Below are 15,303 nucleotides of genomic sequence, written 5' to 3'. Positions count from 1 at the left end.
TTCCACAGTAGGTGACTCCAAGCTATATCTGATGGAGGTGGGTAAGAGTTTAAGGGTTTCCAGGACGGAGTACCACCCTACCAAACCCGGCATCATCTCGCATTTGGGAGACGATCGCATAGTGCGAGGAAAAGGTGTGGACAGAGGACCATGTGGCAGCTCTACAAATGTCCTGAATGGGGACGTGAGTTACATAGGCAGCCAACAAGGCCTGAGCTCTCGTAGAATGTGCCTTAACGATAGGCAGCGGGGGAATCCCTGCCAGGTTGTAACATGTGCGTATGCACGAGGTGATCCAGCGGGAAATTCACTGGGTAGAAACCGGTTGCTCCCTCATGCGTTTGGCAGATGCAATGAAAAGTTGCGGGGATTTCTGGAATGGCCTGGTTTGGTCTAGGTAAAAGGCCAGTGCCCTATGTGCATCTAGCGTGTGCAGGTGTCGTTCCTCATTAGAGGAATGGGGCTTGGGATAGAGTATCAGAAGGAAAATGTCCTGATCGATATGAAAAGCCAAGACCACTTTCGGCAAAAAATCCATGTGTGGGCAAAGCTGGACCTTATCCCTGTGGAAGACCAGGATAAGGTGATCGCCACCAGGGCTGAGGTGATCGCCACCAGGTACACTACCGTCCATGATAAGTGGGACCAGGAACACGTGGCCAAGGGTTCAAAAGGGGGAACCATGAGATGGGAGAGCATAGAGGGACCGGAGGCCTGGCATAAGGGAATGTCCGATCCAGTCCTTTCAAAAACCGGGATGTCATGTGATGGGAAAAAAAACGAGTGACCATGCACCGGAGGGTGGAAAGCCGAAATGGCAGCTAAGTGTACCCTGACCGAGGCGGAAGCTAGCCCCGGGGTCCTAAGGGACAAGAGGTAATCTAGAATAAGTTGGAGCGATGTGGATGATGGGGAAGTACCCCTTTCTCTCGCCCACCTAGAGAACCTAGACCATTTGGCCAGGTAGGTCCGTCGTGTGGCCGGCTTTCTGCTTTCCAGCAGAACTTGCCTGACAACCTCTGAACACTTCCCTTCCTCCTCCTCTAACCATGGAGCAGCTAGGCTGTCAGATGAAGCGCAGCCAGGTTGGGATGAAGGAGGCATCCCCACTCCTGGGAGAGAGATACAGCCGAAGCGGCAGCCTGTGGGGGGGGGCCACTAGAAGCTGCAGGAGGGTTCCGTACCAATATTGCCGGGCCCGATCTGGGGCTGAGGATAACCCTCGACTTGTCTGCCTTCACTTTCTGAAGGCCTCGCCTATCAGGGGAAAAGGCAGAAAGGCATAAAACAGGTGGCCTGACCACCGAATCAGGAACACGGAGATCGCCCTGCTGCCCACCCTGGCCCTGGAGCAGAACTGGGGGCAGAGAGGATTCTGGGCGGTAGCAAAGAGATCTACCTGGGGAGCTCCCCACTCTCGGAAGAGCTGCCAGGTGACCTCCCAGTGGAGTGACCACTCGTACTGGTGGGAGAAAACCCTGCTGAGGTGATCGGCTCACGTATTGCGAGTGCTGGGTAGGTGAAAAGCCATAGGTCTAGGGCTTCCTGGCACAAGGCCAAGGAGCACGTGCCCCCCTGCCTGTTGATGTAATACATTGTGGCTGTATTGTCCGTGAGGACTCTGACCATCTTTCCCTGTAGGTGCGGCCTGAAAGCTATGCACGCCAGGTTCCCTGACGTTTATGTGCAGGGACAATTCCGAGGTCTACCATCTGCCCTGGGTTTGGAAGCTCCCCGTATGTGCCAGGGCCAATGCCAACTCCATTAGCAGGGCCTGGAGTCAGATATCTCTTTCACGCTTCGTTCGAGGTTTGAACGATCTGCCGATTTTGCAACGCTCACGTGAGTCTCGCTCAGACAGCGAAGACACTGCAGATTTTGCAGCGCTCACTTACGTGAGTCTCACTCAGACAGCAAAGACACAGAAGACGCTCCTGGGCATAGAACTGCGACAGGAGTCGCACGACTTGAAGCCCGGGGCTCGGGCCATGCCCCAAGCCAGGCAACTAACTAGAAAAGCAATCTACGAAGAAGAGTTGTACTACTAAGGCTAGAAGCACTACAGTAGAGCTGGAGCACGAAGTTCCAACTTCACTGGCGGCAAGAAGGAACTGAGGGTTCGGGGAGTGCACAGCTCCCCTTATAGCGCGATATAGAGGTGCCACTCTAGGGGTTGCAGCGGTGCTCCCCCACTACGGGTACTGCTAAGGGAAAAACTTCCGGCACCGCTGCACGTGGCGAGCACACACACTTACTGTGGAATACACATGAGCAATCACTCGAAGAAGAACTCAAGAAAACTCTTGGGTATGCAGCTAAGCCTTGCCCTGTGCTGTGAAGCTCAGTGAGCTGGGACTCTGGGGAACTGAATGCAGTTCTTGTGCTGAGGTCTTTGCACTGAAAATGCTTAGCTGCCAGTCTTCCACAGTTCAAGCCAGTAGTCGCATATCAGTAGTCGCATCCTCAATAGTCAGGATGATGCATAGGAAATATCTGACCAACTATTGTGTCTTAATTTAAAACTCAGCCAGAAATCCCAAAAATGCACTAACAGCCAGCTCTGGAATGTTTTTCTTTCTTTTGATCCTGTAGTGCATACAGTGAAAATTTCCCAATGCTAACACACTGATCTGAAAAGAGCCATTAGCACTATGAAATCTCTATGAAGCTATAGAAATGACAGTTTTTGCTAGATGCTATCCTCACATCCAGCATTGAAATTAAGGAATAAATACCAGGACACAAACATTTCATGGTAGATCTCATATTACACCTGAGGGTGTTTAAAAAAAAAATCCCAGAGACAAAATTGACTTTTGTTCAGTCTGTACAGCACCTAGCACAATGGGATCCTGGTCAATGAGGGTTGCACCCTACAGCAATACTCTCTGTAAATACATCCAGGGGGAAAACACCAGTGTTAGCCAAAAGGAGGCGCCAGAGCTATTTAAGCTAAAGGACAAAGCTGGCACAAGAACAACTGGATATAAACTGGTCATGAACAAATTCAGGATGAAAATTAGAAGAAGGTGTCTAACCATCTGAAGGGTGAGGTTCAAGAACAGCTTCCCAATAGGAGTTGTGGGGGCAAACAACTTACTAGCTTTAAGAGAGAACTAGACAAATTCATGAGTCTAGTTGTATGGCAGGGTTGGTTGTGATGGTGGGGATGAGGTCCCTTCCAATTTATATTTTATGTTCCTAAAGCTCAAGCTTCAGGGCTTCAGCTGGTCACCAGAAGGGGTCAAAAAAGGATCTCCCCCACAGTGCATTCTGGGTTTTTTAATCATCTTCCTCTGAAGGTCAGTGATGACCATGGTTGGAGATGGGACACAGGACAGAGTGGTCCAGAGCTCTGAGGTGGAACCAAGTAGTCTCTCTCTCATGCTTAGCTGGCTGGTTTTGGCTTACATGCTCAGGGTCAAACTGATCACTATCTGTGGGGTCAAGAAGGAATTCCCCCCAGGTCAGACTGGCAGTGACTTGGTGTTTTTTAACCTTCCTCTGCAGCGTTTGGGTGCACATCACTTGCGGGATTATTTGGGTGTATCTCATTTAATCAATTCCCTGATATTGCAGGGGCCTTGGGCACTAGTGCACCTTAGTCCTTCCTGTTCTCTGCCTGTGGCACAGAACAGTCTAGTCTCCTGCAAACTGTAATACTTTGATCTTGTTTTGGTTGTTGGGTTTAGTGTGTGGGTGCTGGGTGGTGTTGGTGGACCATGGTATGCAGGAAGTTAGACTAGATGATCTGGTGGCCCCTTCTGGCCGTAAACTCTATAACTAATAACAGCAACAACTTAAAGTATAATCAATTTAAAAAAGATGAATTAAATGCAGGATCAAGTCCTGCACCTGCACCTCAGTCTCCTTTGCAGGTTTTGTGATTTTACAATCACATTTTTCTATTTAAAAAAAATGTTTTTCTTTTCCCTCTTGCTGTGGGAAAGACACACACAAACAGGAGGAAATGGCTAAACAGGAAACAGCAAAACAGACTAGAAACAACCTACCCTCAGACACACATAGTGGGAAAAAAAACACAGAAAAATGTTTTTCCCCTAATTTTTCCAATGGGAAGATTGTGTGTTACTTGTAACAACAACAACAGGTACAAAATTTCCAGGCTGATGTCCTTTTAAATACAGAAGATACCTTTAAATCAGGCCTAGGATTTTACAGAGAAAATTAAACAGAAAGAGATCAGAAATAATAAGTCACAGGCGAATTTTCCATGGTTCAGAGGTTTGGTTCAGTTAAAGTGCTAAAATGTTTAGATGCTTATACAAATTTCTTGCACCTGCATTGCCAGGATTGGACATGATGCAAAAACAGCCGCCTCTTCCATTACATTGACATGTCCAGTCCCTGCCAGAAAGCAAAAGGTGCATGAAAAAAAAGAAAATTAATTGGGAGTGGGGGAAGGGGGAGAGAGACGAGTGAAAAGTCTTATAAAAGTTTCAGGGCCAGATCCTCAGTTACTGTAACTCAGAGTATCTCCACTGATTACAGCTATGCTGATTTACATCAGCTGAAGATCTGGCCCTCAATCAAGTTTTGGGAGATTATTTGGGTATTTTACCTGAATGACTGTCAGCAAAAAAAACTAAAACTTGCAACAGCTGAAGAAAATACTTTAAAAAACTAGGCTGCATTTGGGTATCATCTTTGTAACTCATTTGGATAAACAAAAAGAACAAAGCACATAATCAATAAAAAGTAAGCTATCAACACAGGAACTAAACACATGTGCATGAGTGTATTTCATTAAAGGAGAAATATACAAGTTCATGAGATTCATTTTATGAAGGCTGTAGGATGCTAACAGAAGCTGCCAATTGCTGCCTTAATCTGTCTAGTGGAACAGGACTACATGTTGGGGTTTGTCAGTCTGAAGACAGCATCTATCTTTGAAAGGGAATAAAGATATTAAGAGTCTGACTTGTCCATGTCCCACAATGTACTTATATAGTCACTGAATTCAAAAAACAGGAGAGTATTCAAGCAATCCTATTTAGAATCACAGATAGATCATGTTTCTGATTAACTCAGTCACTGCCATACTAACACCCTCCCACCCCTCCACTCCTTCATTTTCAGACCATTTCAAGAATAAATGGATAGACTCCCTAGCAGTATGTCATTAAAGTGACATTAAGTAAGTAAAGTGATATTAAGGAATAGTGACAATAAGGAAAACACCACACTAACTCATGGTTTATATGAAGATATCCAGGATGCCATACATCATCAGGTAATCAGGGGAACCCTTCAGGATCTCCTAAATACTCCCTCCCCCAGCATTGGACAGCTTATCAGGAGGTGGATTGCACACACCAACTTCAGCACTGAAGTCAAATTTGGCTGGACATATCTGACCTTTGGAAATGTGTATTTTGGTTAAGGGGCATTCGGGTAATTGAAGATTGATTCTACTGACACAAGGAAATATTAACACCATTTGGGAAATTCATAACATTGCAATGGAGTGGGCCACAAACACGAGTCTGGATCTGTCTATGGACATAATGCCTACCCCCTTTGATCACAGTGCTCCCTACCCCCCACCCCTCAGAATGACTGAGAGAATGTTTTGTCTAACTTATCTGAACCTCATCCATAAAAAGGAGTTCACATTTTCCTGGCAGAACTAAGACCTCTTTGTATGAACTGGGGTTTAGATTCCATAGCGAAACCCTCTTCCAGCCCTATCCTGGAGTTGCAGCAGAGACTGCTTCTTTCCTGACGGCACCTACCTCTCAACAAGAGCACTCTTCATGCCTGTGCGCCTTCATGCTTCCTTGCTACAGCACTTTGTGGAAAATCAGCTTGCATTTTTATTTCCAGCAGCTAAATTCTGCACTCCATGCACTACACTCTGCCACAGGCCATGAAAACTGCAACTAAGTCCTCACCCTGACATGTTTGTGGGCATCATGTTTTTGGCATATAAGAAAATAAAAGGTTTTACTAACTTCTCTTGTATTTCACAGTTAACATCATCCCACATTTTAACCAGTTATGTTTGCCTAGAGGAACTGATCAACCAAAATACATCCACTCCCAATGCAGGCGATGCACTTGTTTTTTGTTGTTGTTTATTAATGACAAAAGATGGATTTTAAGTGATAGCAAACAGACCAAAGCAGATTATCATGCAAATAAACAAAAACCCAAACTAAGCTTAATATACTAAATAGATTGGTTATGACTAGCAGAGTCTCACCCTAACTCAGGAGTCGGCAACCTTTCAGAAGTGATGTGCCGAGTCTTCATTTATTCACTCTAATTTAAGGTTTCACGTGCCGGTAATACATTTTAATGTTTTTAGAAGGTCTCTGTCTGTAAGTCTATAAACTATGTTGTATGTAAAGTAAACAAGTTTTTTAAAATGTTTAAGAAGCTTCATTTAAAATTAAATTAAAATGCAGCTCTTATCAGTTTAGTGCAGTGGTTCTTAACCTGGGGTGCAAGCACCCCCTGGGGCATGGCCGGTGCAAGGATATTTTGCGCCCTAGGTGAAACTTCCACCTTGCGCCCCCCCTCCCCTTGCACATCAGTTCATTGAGGGGCAAATTCCAACAAGCCTTTATAGACCCCAGGGGCCAGCCTGCCCAGGGGCCAGCCGTGCCCAGGGGCTGTTCCTCAGACCAGGTTTCCCCCCCCCCACCCCCTGAACTGCCCTGGAGGCAGCACAGCCCCCGCCCGCAAGCCCTCCCCACCCTGGTAGCCCCCGCCCTGAGTCCACTCACTGGCTTTGCTGGGCTTGGGCCGCTGTAGCAGCTCTGCAGGGAGGAGCCGCCATCCAGAGGCACCGGAGAGCCAGAACGTCCCACTTCCGGCAGCAGCGAGCCCCAGTCATGGAGGAGCTGGCGTGGTGCAGGGGGGCAGCAGCCCTGCAAAGGCGCCGGTGCTGCTAGCATGGAGCAGCTGCATCCCCCCCGCCCCTCTTGCCCAGGCTGCGGCCCGGCGCCCCCCCTGGGGGCTCCTGCAGGCTGCAGTGGATGTATGTGGGCGCCAGCCCCCATGCGCCCCCCTCCCAGCTCCTCCCTTGCCTAGGGTTACCATATTTCAACAATCAAAAAAGAGGGGAGAGCCCTGCCCTAGCCCCACCTCCATCCACTCCCTCCCACTTCCCACCCCAACTGCCTCCATCAGAACCCCCAACCCCCCCACGCTCCTTGTTCCCTGATTGCCCCCTCCTGGGACCCCTGCCCCTAACTGCCCCCCCCAGAACCCCACCCCCTACCTAATCCTCCCTGCTCCTTGTCACCTGACTACCCCCTCCTGAGACCCCCCCACCCTAACTGCCCCCCAGGACCCTACCCTTATCCCCTGACTGTCCCGACCCTTATCCACACCCTCGCCCCCAGACAGATCTCTGGGACCCCCACGACCCATCCAACCACTCCCCACCCCCTGACAGGACCCCCAGAACTCCCAACCCATCCAACCCTCCCCCTGCTCCCTGACTGGCCCCCGGGACTCCCCTTACAATGCCCATGCCGGTCAGACGCTGGGCTCCATGTGGAGGCAAAACATGCTGCCAGGCAGCTGCGTGCACAGCCCCTCCCCCGCAGAGTGCTGAGGCAGCGGGATGGGGGGAGCTGTGGGAGGGGCAGTGGTGATTCACACTTCCAGGAGCCGCAGAACCCAAGCGTGGTGAGGGGGAAGCCGGAGAGCGTGGTGAGAGGGGAGCCGGGGGGGGGGGGGACAGCACTGGGCCACAGCCCGAGCAGACGCGCCCCCCTCCCCGGGGGGCTTCTGCAGCAGATGCATGCGGGTGGTGGTCCTCATGCACCCCCGGCTCCCCCCTCGCTGCGCTCAGGCTCTGCGGCTCCTGGGAGTGTAAGCCACCGCCACCCCTCCCACAGCAGGCTCAGGGCCCTGCGCCCTGGCAGCTCACCCTGCTGGGAACCCGAGCACGGTGACGGGGGAGCTGGGGGTGCACCCGCGTTGGTCTTGGGCCCCGGCCGCCGGCCCCGCTCAGCCTCCTGCCGGCCTGGGGTTCCATTTACTCAGCCAGCAGCGGGCTGAGCGGGGATGGTGGCTGGGACCCCGGCTGGCAGCCGCATGCCAGGCAAAATTGGCTTGCGTGCCACCTTTGGCACGTGTGCCGTAGGTTGCTGACACCTGCCCTAACTGATGGTATAGTCAGACTGGTAGATTCTTGAGGCACCAGCTACACTTGCTTTGCAGCCTGGAATCCACAGGTGTTTCACACGCAGGCTAGAAATCCCTTTAGCCTGGGTCCAGCATTTCCCCCAGTTCAGTCTTTGTTCCTCAGATGTTTCCAGGTGTCTTCTTGTGTGGGGAATGAAGAACGACAGATGATGTTACTCCCTGCCTTATATAGCTTTTGTATATGGCGGGAACCCTTTGTTCCAAAGCTTGGTTCCCAGACCAGTTTGTGGAAAAATACTGACATCCCATGATAGGATCTTGTGGTCATATGCCCTTGTAGATTCATAGCAGCCATCACTCACAGGGTGTCTGTAGTGTTCTCAGTAAGGCTCTCCGGGTGGGGGATAAGCTTCTCCTATTGTTTTTTCTAATGGCCAGTTACTTTGAATAGGCCCTTCACCACTTACTATCTAGACTGAAAGCATCTTCTCTAGTGGGCATTACACAGGTGTAACTACATTTGAAGTACAGATACATAGGCCTTGTCTACACTACCAAATGTTGTCACCAAAACTGCCCTTTGTCGACCAAAACAGTGAGTGCGTACACAATGTGAGGCAACTTTTGCTGGGAAAAATGCCTGGTTTTGGCATTAAAATACATCCACCCTCAAGAGAAATTTACGTCTTTTTCCTCTCCATTTTTGTCGACAAAGTGCCAATGTAGACACCATGCTTCACTTCATCACTTTAACTGGCCTCCGGGAGGTGTCCCACGATGCCCATCCTGACTGCTCTGGCCAGCAGTTTGAACTCCACTGCCCAGCAGCCAGGTAAACAACCATTCACCTCTCCCCCTTAGAAGCCCTGGGAATTTTTGAAATTCCATTTCCTGCTGGCTCATCGCATCTTCCCAGGTGACCATGGCGGGTTATTGCAGCAAACGCTCTCCCACTTAGACCATTGCAGAGCTGTTGGATCTGCTCAGTATATGGGGAGAGGAGGCTGTGCAGTCGCAGCTGCGCATGAGCCATAGGAATTGGGATATCTATGGGCAGATTTCTCAAGGCTTGTGCAAAAAGGGCTATGATCAGGACATGCTGCAGTGCAGAGTGAAGATAAAGGAGCTGAGGCAGGTGTACCATAAGGCGAGGGAGGCATACCATCACTCAGGTACATCATCTAAGACCTGCTGGTTCTATAAGGAGCTGCATGCTATCCTCTGTGGTGACCCCACCTTCATCGCCAAGAGCCTTGTGGATACTTTGGAGGGCACAGAGGCAGTGGAAAGAGGACCTAACCCAGAGGATGAAGTTACTGATGAAGAGGTGGAGTTATATGAGGATGTGCAGCTCCCAGCGGGGTTGCCCGGTGGGGCAGACAGCCAGGAACTGTTCTCCACTCCAAAGGTGTCTAACCAATCTCAGCAGTTGCTCTCCAGGGAGGAAGAAGTAGGAGATGAGATGCCTGGTAAGTGGCTGTGGCTTGTGTAGTGCGGAGGTGGGTTCAGGGCACAGAAATGTGGGAGGCTGTCTGTGTTTCTGTGAGCTGGACATTTCCCTGTGTACTTAATCGGTACAGTGGAACAGGGTGTTGATGCACACCGACATCTCATGGGAATCTTCCAGAGAGATCTCCAGGAAAGTTTCCTGGAGGTACTCAGTAATCCTCTGCCAAGGTTCCATGGCAGAGCTACTTTGTTCCTTCCCCCATTGTAGGGAACTTTCCTCGCCATTCGGCAATCACTTGTGCAGGGACCAAAGCAGCACATACGCGAGCAGCATAGGGAGCAGGGTGGAAGCCACAATCATGGAGTAGATGTACCCTCATTTCCCTGCTTACCCTTAGCAGTGAGAAGTCTTCTAAAATGACCCTCACCTGTGGAAAAGTGTAGGAGAATTTTAGAATTTGTTCCCTAGAATGCTGCACCAAGACCCTTAGAAAGAGTGTGTGCTCTTTTCCCCATGTGGAGCATTCCTCGTCCACCCCCCACCATGCTTTGGGTGTTCGCAGAGATGTGTGCCTGGCTAGGGTCAGTGACAAAGTGATGACAATGTTGTAAAAGGTGTATTTAATTGAAATGTTTCAATGCTGTGCATGAATTTAACAATCCTGCTTCTGTGCATTGTCCCCTGTGCTTCACCCGCGTGTCTCTGTCGGATAAGAAAGTGCCCAAGATGCAGCAGACATGTTCAGGGAGGTCCTGAAGTGTTCCAGAGCAGAAAAAAGGGAATGCAAGGAGTACTGGGAAGCTGAACAGCAGCACAGAAAACAGAATTCCGCATTTGTTAAGGATGCAACTGAGCAGATGATTAAAGTAATGGAGGAGCAAACATAGATGCTGAAGTCCTTAATAATGCTGCAGACTGAGCAGATCAGTGCTCGACCTCCACTGCAGCACATTCAGAACTCTTTTCCATGCCCCCAAAACTCCGCTTGCACATTCCTTTCCACTTCCTGGGATTTTTTGGTTTCCCCTTCACTCCACCCTCCTGAACAACTTTCACAATGATGGCTGGACCTACACACAGTTGTGAAAGTCTGCCCTTTCCTGGTTCCTCCTTTCCCGCCAAGCATCTGTGTGTTTGTGTGTGCTGTTTCTTGTGCAATAAAAGCAAAGTTTTATAATGGTAAATCATCTTTATTTTTTTTCTACAAGGTGAGATTTCAGGCTGTACCAATATATGAACAGGCATATAACTTACTGGAATATAAGGCCCCAAATGTCACCATTGCCCCCTAGGAAAACTACAGGTAATGTAACACTGAAACACTTCTGACAGAGATATGTTACTGGTGCTCTGGGCTCCTCTGACAGCCCTGGTATCTGGCTGCTCAAAATCAGTGGCCAAGCAATCTGCCTCTGCACTCCACCCCTTTCACTCTTAGCATCACAGGGATTATGCAATTTACAGCACATGGCTATGACCATGGGAATAGTATCCTCAGTGAGGTCTAACCTGCCATAAAGGCATCGCCAGCATGCCTTTAATCTGCCAAAGGTACATTCAGCTGTCATCCAGCACTTACTGAGCCTGTTGAACCGCTCCTTACTGCTGTCCAGGTGTCCCATGTAAGGTTTCATGAGCTACGGATGTAAGGGGTACACAGAGCCCCCCAGGATCACTATGGGCATTTCAACATCCCCCACTGTAATCTTCTGGTTAGAAAAGAAAGTCCCTGCTAGCAGCTTTCTGTACAGGCTTCTGTTCCTGAAGATGCGTGCGCCATGCACCTTCCCAGATCACCCCGCGTTGATGTCAGTGAAACGCCCACATGATCCACAAGTGCCTGCAACATCATGGAGAAGTACCCCTTCCTATTGATGTACTCTGTTGCAAGGTAAGCTGGTGTCAAAATGGGAATGTGTGTGCCATCTATTGCCCCTCCAGCGTTAGGGAAACCCATTTCTGCAAAGTTGTCCATTATTTCACGCACATTTCCCAGAGTCACGGTCCTTCGTTGCAGGATGCAATTTATTGCCCTGCACACTTGCATTAATGCAGCCCCAACAGTCGACTTCCCCACTTCAAATTAATTTGTGACTGACCGGTAGCAGTCTGATATCACCAGCTTCCACACAGCAATTGCCACATGCTTCTCTACCAAGAGGACAGCTTTCATTCTGGTGTCCTTGTGCCACAGGTCGAGCGAGCTCTGCACACAGTTCCAGGAAGGTGGCTTTCCGCATCCGAACATTCTGTAGCCACTGCTCATCATCCCACACCTGCATGACGATACGATCCCACCATTCAGTGCTTGTTTCCCAAGCCCAAAAGTGAGGGTCTACTCTATGCACTTGCTCTGTGAATGCCAAAAGCAATCTAAAGTTGCTCCTATCCATATCATGCAGAATGTCGGGTGCCTGCAAGTCTTCCTCAGTTAGAAACTTCAGGATTAACTGCACTGCCATCTGTGAAGTCTTTGTGACAGTTAACAGAGCACAGGAGAGCAGGGCGGGATCCATCCCCTCTCCCAAAAATGCCAAGGTGCACAGAAAAGAAGGGCCATTGCAAACATGTTGTGAAAGAAAGCCGGAAGACTATGGAGTGCTGGGACAGAAAGCAATGCATCACGAGACATTTAGCCCTGTCCCAAGGGACATTTAGCCCTATCTGCTCTGCTGTCCCACAACACCTAGTGACAGAAGGTGGAGTGAGGGAGCGAGTGTGAACATTAAATTGCGATTTTTATTATGTTGACTTTTGGGTGTCAACATCACTTTTGTCTAGACAAATTGTTAGTGTAGACATGGCCTTTGTCAGTATTTATAACTTCAGATACAAAAATGATACATGCATACAAATAGGATAATCCTCTTCAGCAAATCATAACCTTTTCAATGACACCTTACATGACCCATCTTACATAAAATGCATCAAAATTATGCCATAATCATATCATAATAATATGACTGTGAAGAATATGGGGTGCAGTGTCTCAGCCAGGACCTTAGTTTTACCTCTCATCAGAAAGAGGGTACCTCCAGCAGCAAAATGCTCCTACACCATGGTGACTGAGAGAGAACAGTGACTGAGAGAGAACAGTGAATAACCAATACCATTTCTGACAGCACCAAGCTCTTCATTAAGGTCTCCCTTGCAAGTACTGATTATCTGCTCAGCTTGTGAGGTCTGGTAGGCTCACAGCAAAAGCTGGTATGGCTGCAGGCATATATCAACTAACCATTTTGGATAACACACAATGATCTATAAACTATCAGCAGAAGCACTTCTATGTCTCTCTGCTTTTCAGGGAAATCACTCTGGTCCTAAGAGTGGCAGAATCTCTTGCTTCACTCTTATGAATAAGTAGTGAGAAACTTCCAAGAAGCACAGATACAGATGTCCAGCCATCAATATATAAAACTGTAGCACAAGATGGATGAAGGTAATAAAAGGGAAAGTCTCTGGATAGAATGCACACAATACATCCTCTCAATTCAGTCCAAAGCACAGACACATGCTGTTAATCTCTTGACAAGTATTACTGCAGCATAAAAGACATGAATCTGTCATTAAGGTCTATAAACAGTAGTGACATTTCCAATTCAGTCTTGTGCTTGGTGTCACACACAGAAAATTCCAAGTAATAATCAACCCTTCCCCCATCTTGTATTCTGAGAATTTCCTGTTCCCTGAGTTTTTCTTTGGAAAGCTAACTCACATCTGTAGTTCATCAACCAGAGCTGGGAAACTAATGAAGACCAGATGCAGTGAGAGAGTGATCAGAGCCATAAGAATGTGCTCTCTTCTTTCATTTCAAGGGACACATGCTTATCCATGAAACACATTAATAAATCAGAGATGATCTGTCTCTGTGCTACAGACTGGCCCCAAGACTCAGACCATCTAAACAGTGTATGGATTGTTTAATGACTTTAATCCCCCCTCCCCATGTTACTGGGTACAAGTTTTACTACCCAATTATTGTTTCAATTTTTCTCTTACATACTTGATCCTTTCAGAAGCTATTTTTCAACAGTGCTGTGGTTATGACAGGTTCGTATTAAATTAATGTCATGACATTAATCCTTTTGCTGCTATATATATTTCAACAGCCACTTTATACGAAAGCCCAAATCAAATAAAATGCCAACCGGGAAGTTCTAGAGATGCATATTTGTTAAAATGTACCTCACCACAAAAATCTCTCTGATATCAGGGAACACATCTCTCTGTAATACATGAGAACACAACATTTTTGTTCTTACCACTAATTTCTTTGCCAGCAGAAAATTGACATTTCCCTTCACCTTAGGTCCCTGCATTGGGTCAAATAGGCTACTGAGCATTTTACTTTCAAAGACTCCTTCGTGATCCTAAAGGGGGAGTCCCCTGTCAAGATCACTTGAAGTCTGTAGAACAGCTACACTCCATTTCAGTGATACACACAAATCCAACAAAGGTTCTTCTCTTTATCCCTATCCTGCTCCCACTGAAGTCAACTGCAACCTCCTGTTGACTTCAGGTGCAGGATCATATGTCCTTAATTAACTAACATTTTTAGCTAGGACAGACAACTACCCCAGGCTGGATTTCAGCAATCTTCTGAAGCAGATTCTAGATCATTTTTAAACTGAGACGTTCTCTTTTGACTGGTAGGCAAGCAGAAGAACTTTAGTTGACTTGGAGTGGAGGCAGGGAAGCATCCTTCATGAAGGTGTGACAAAGCAGCTGTGAAAAGCAGTCAAGCTGTGTGATTCTTCTGTAACTAACTGTGACACGATGGAAATTATTCTTAAAACTGCAGCTGAATGAAGACTGGACATATCAGAGAGGACAGATTCTACTTCCACTTGGGGAAGATGACCTCCCTGATAGCACGCCACATTACAGTGTATGAGAGTGGTTGCAGCGGACATTAAAGACACGTGTACCAGTTAAATGTGGAAGTCTAAGGGTATGTCTACACTACGAAATTAGGTCAATTTTATAGAAGTAGAGTTTTAGAAATCGATTTTATACAGTCGATTGCATATGTCCACACTAAGCGCATTAAGTCGGCGAAATGTGTCCTCACTACCATGGCTAGCATCAACCTATGGAGCGGTGCACTGTGGATAGCTATCCCAGAGTTCCCACAGTCTCTGCTGCCCATTGGAATTCTGGGTTAAGCTCCCAATGCCTGATGAGGCAAAAACATTGTTGCAGGTGATTTTGGGTACATGTCGTCAGTCGCCCCTCCCTCCATGAAAGCAACGTCAGACAATCGTTTCGCACCAGACACCAGGGTGATTAGAAGAGCACAGCAAGGCACGCTGCACATTAGAGAGGCTTTGAAAACCATTTTCATGACTGGCCAGGCTTCGGTGTGACAGCTGTGTGTGTTTCTCCTTGATGCAAACCTGCCCCCTTTGTTGATTTTAATTCCCTGTAAGCCAACCACCCTCCCTCCTTCGAAATAAAGTAACATTGTTTTTAAACCATGCATTCTTTCTTTATTAATTAAAAAAAAAAAGAGAGAGATAATGGACAAGGTAGCCCAGGTGGGGTGGGATAGGAGGGAAGGCAAGGCCACATTGCTTATTGTAGCCACACTAAAAATCAAACTGTTTGAATGACAGCCTTCTGTTGCTTGGGCCATCCTCTGGAGTGGAGTGGCTGGGTGCCCGGAGCCTCCCCACCATGCTCTTGGGCGCCTGGGTGAGGCGGCTATGGAACATGGGGAGGAGGGTAGG

The 15,303-nt window shown here is 48.0% G+C and overlaps 1 protein-coding gene across 7 annotated transcripts in view; it reads right to left on the bottom strand.

Moving 5' to 3' along the window:
* The window catches only part of IFT140 (intraflagellar transport 140), a 261,963-nt gene that overhangs the window by 15,160 nt on the left and 231,500 nt on the right, over positions 1-15,303 (bottom strand). The gene's annotated exons all lie outside the window — the stretch shown is intronic.

Source organism: Mauremys reevesii, linkage group 10, assembly GCF_016161935.1.
Source record: "Mauremys reevesii isolate NIE-2019 linkage group 10, ASM1616193v1, whole genome shotgun sequence".
Lineage (NCBI taxonomy): Eukaryota > Metazoa > Chordata > Testudines > Geoemydidae > Mauremys > Mauremys reevesii.
The sequence above is the reverse complement of the archived record's forward strand: the minus strand, read 5'-3'. Positions and strand labels throughout refer to the sequence as shown.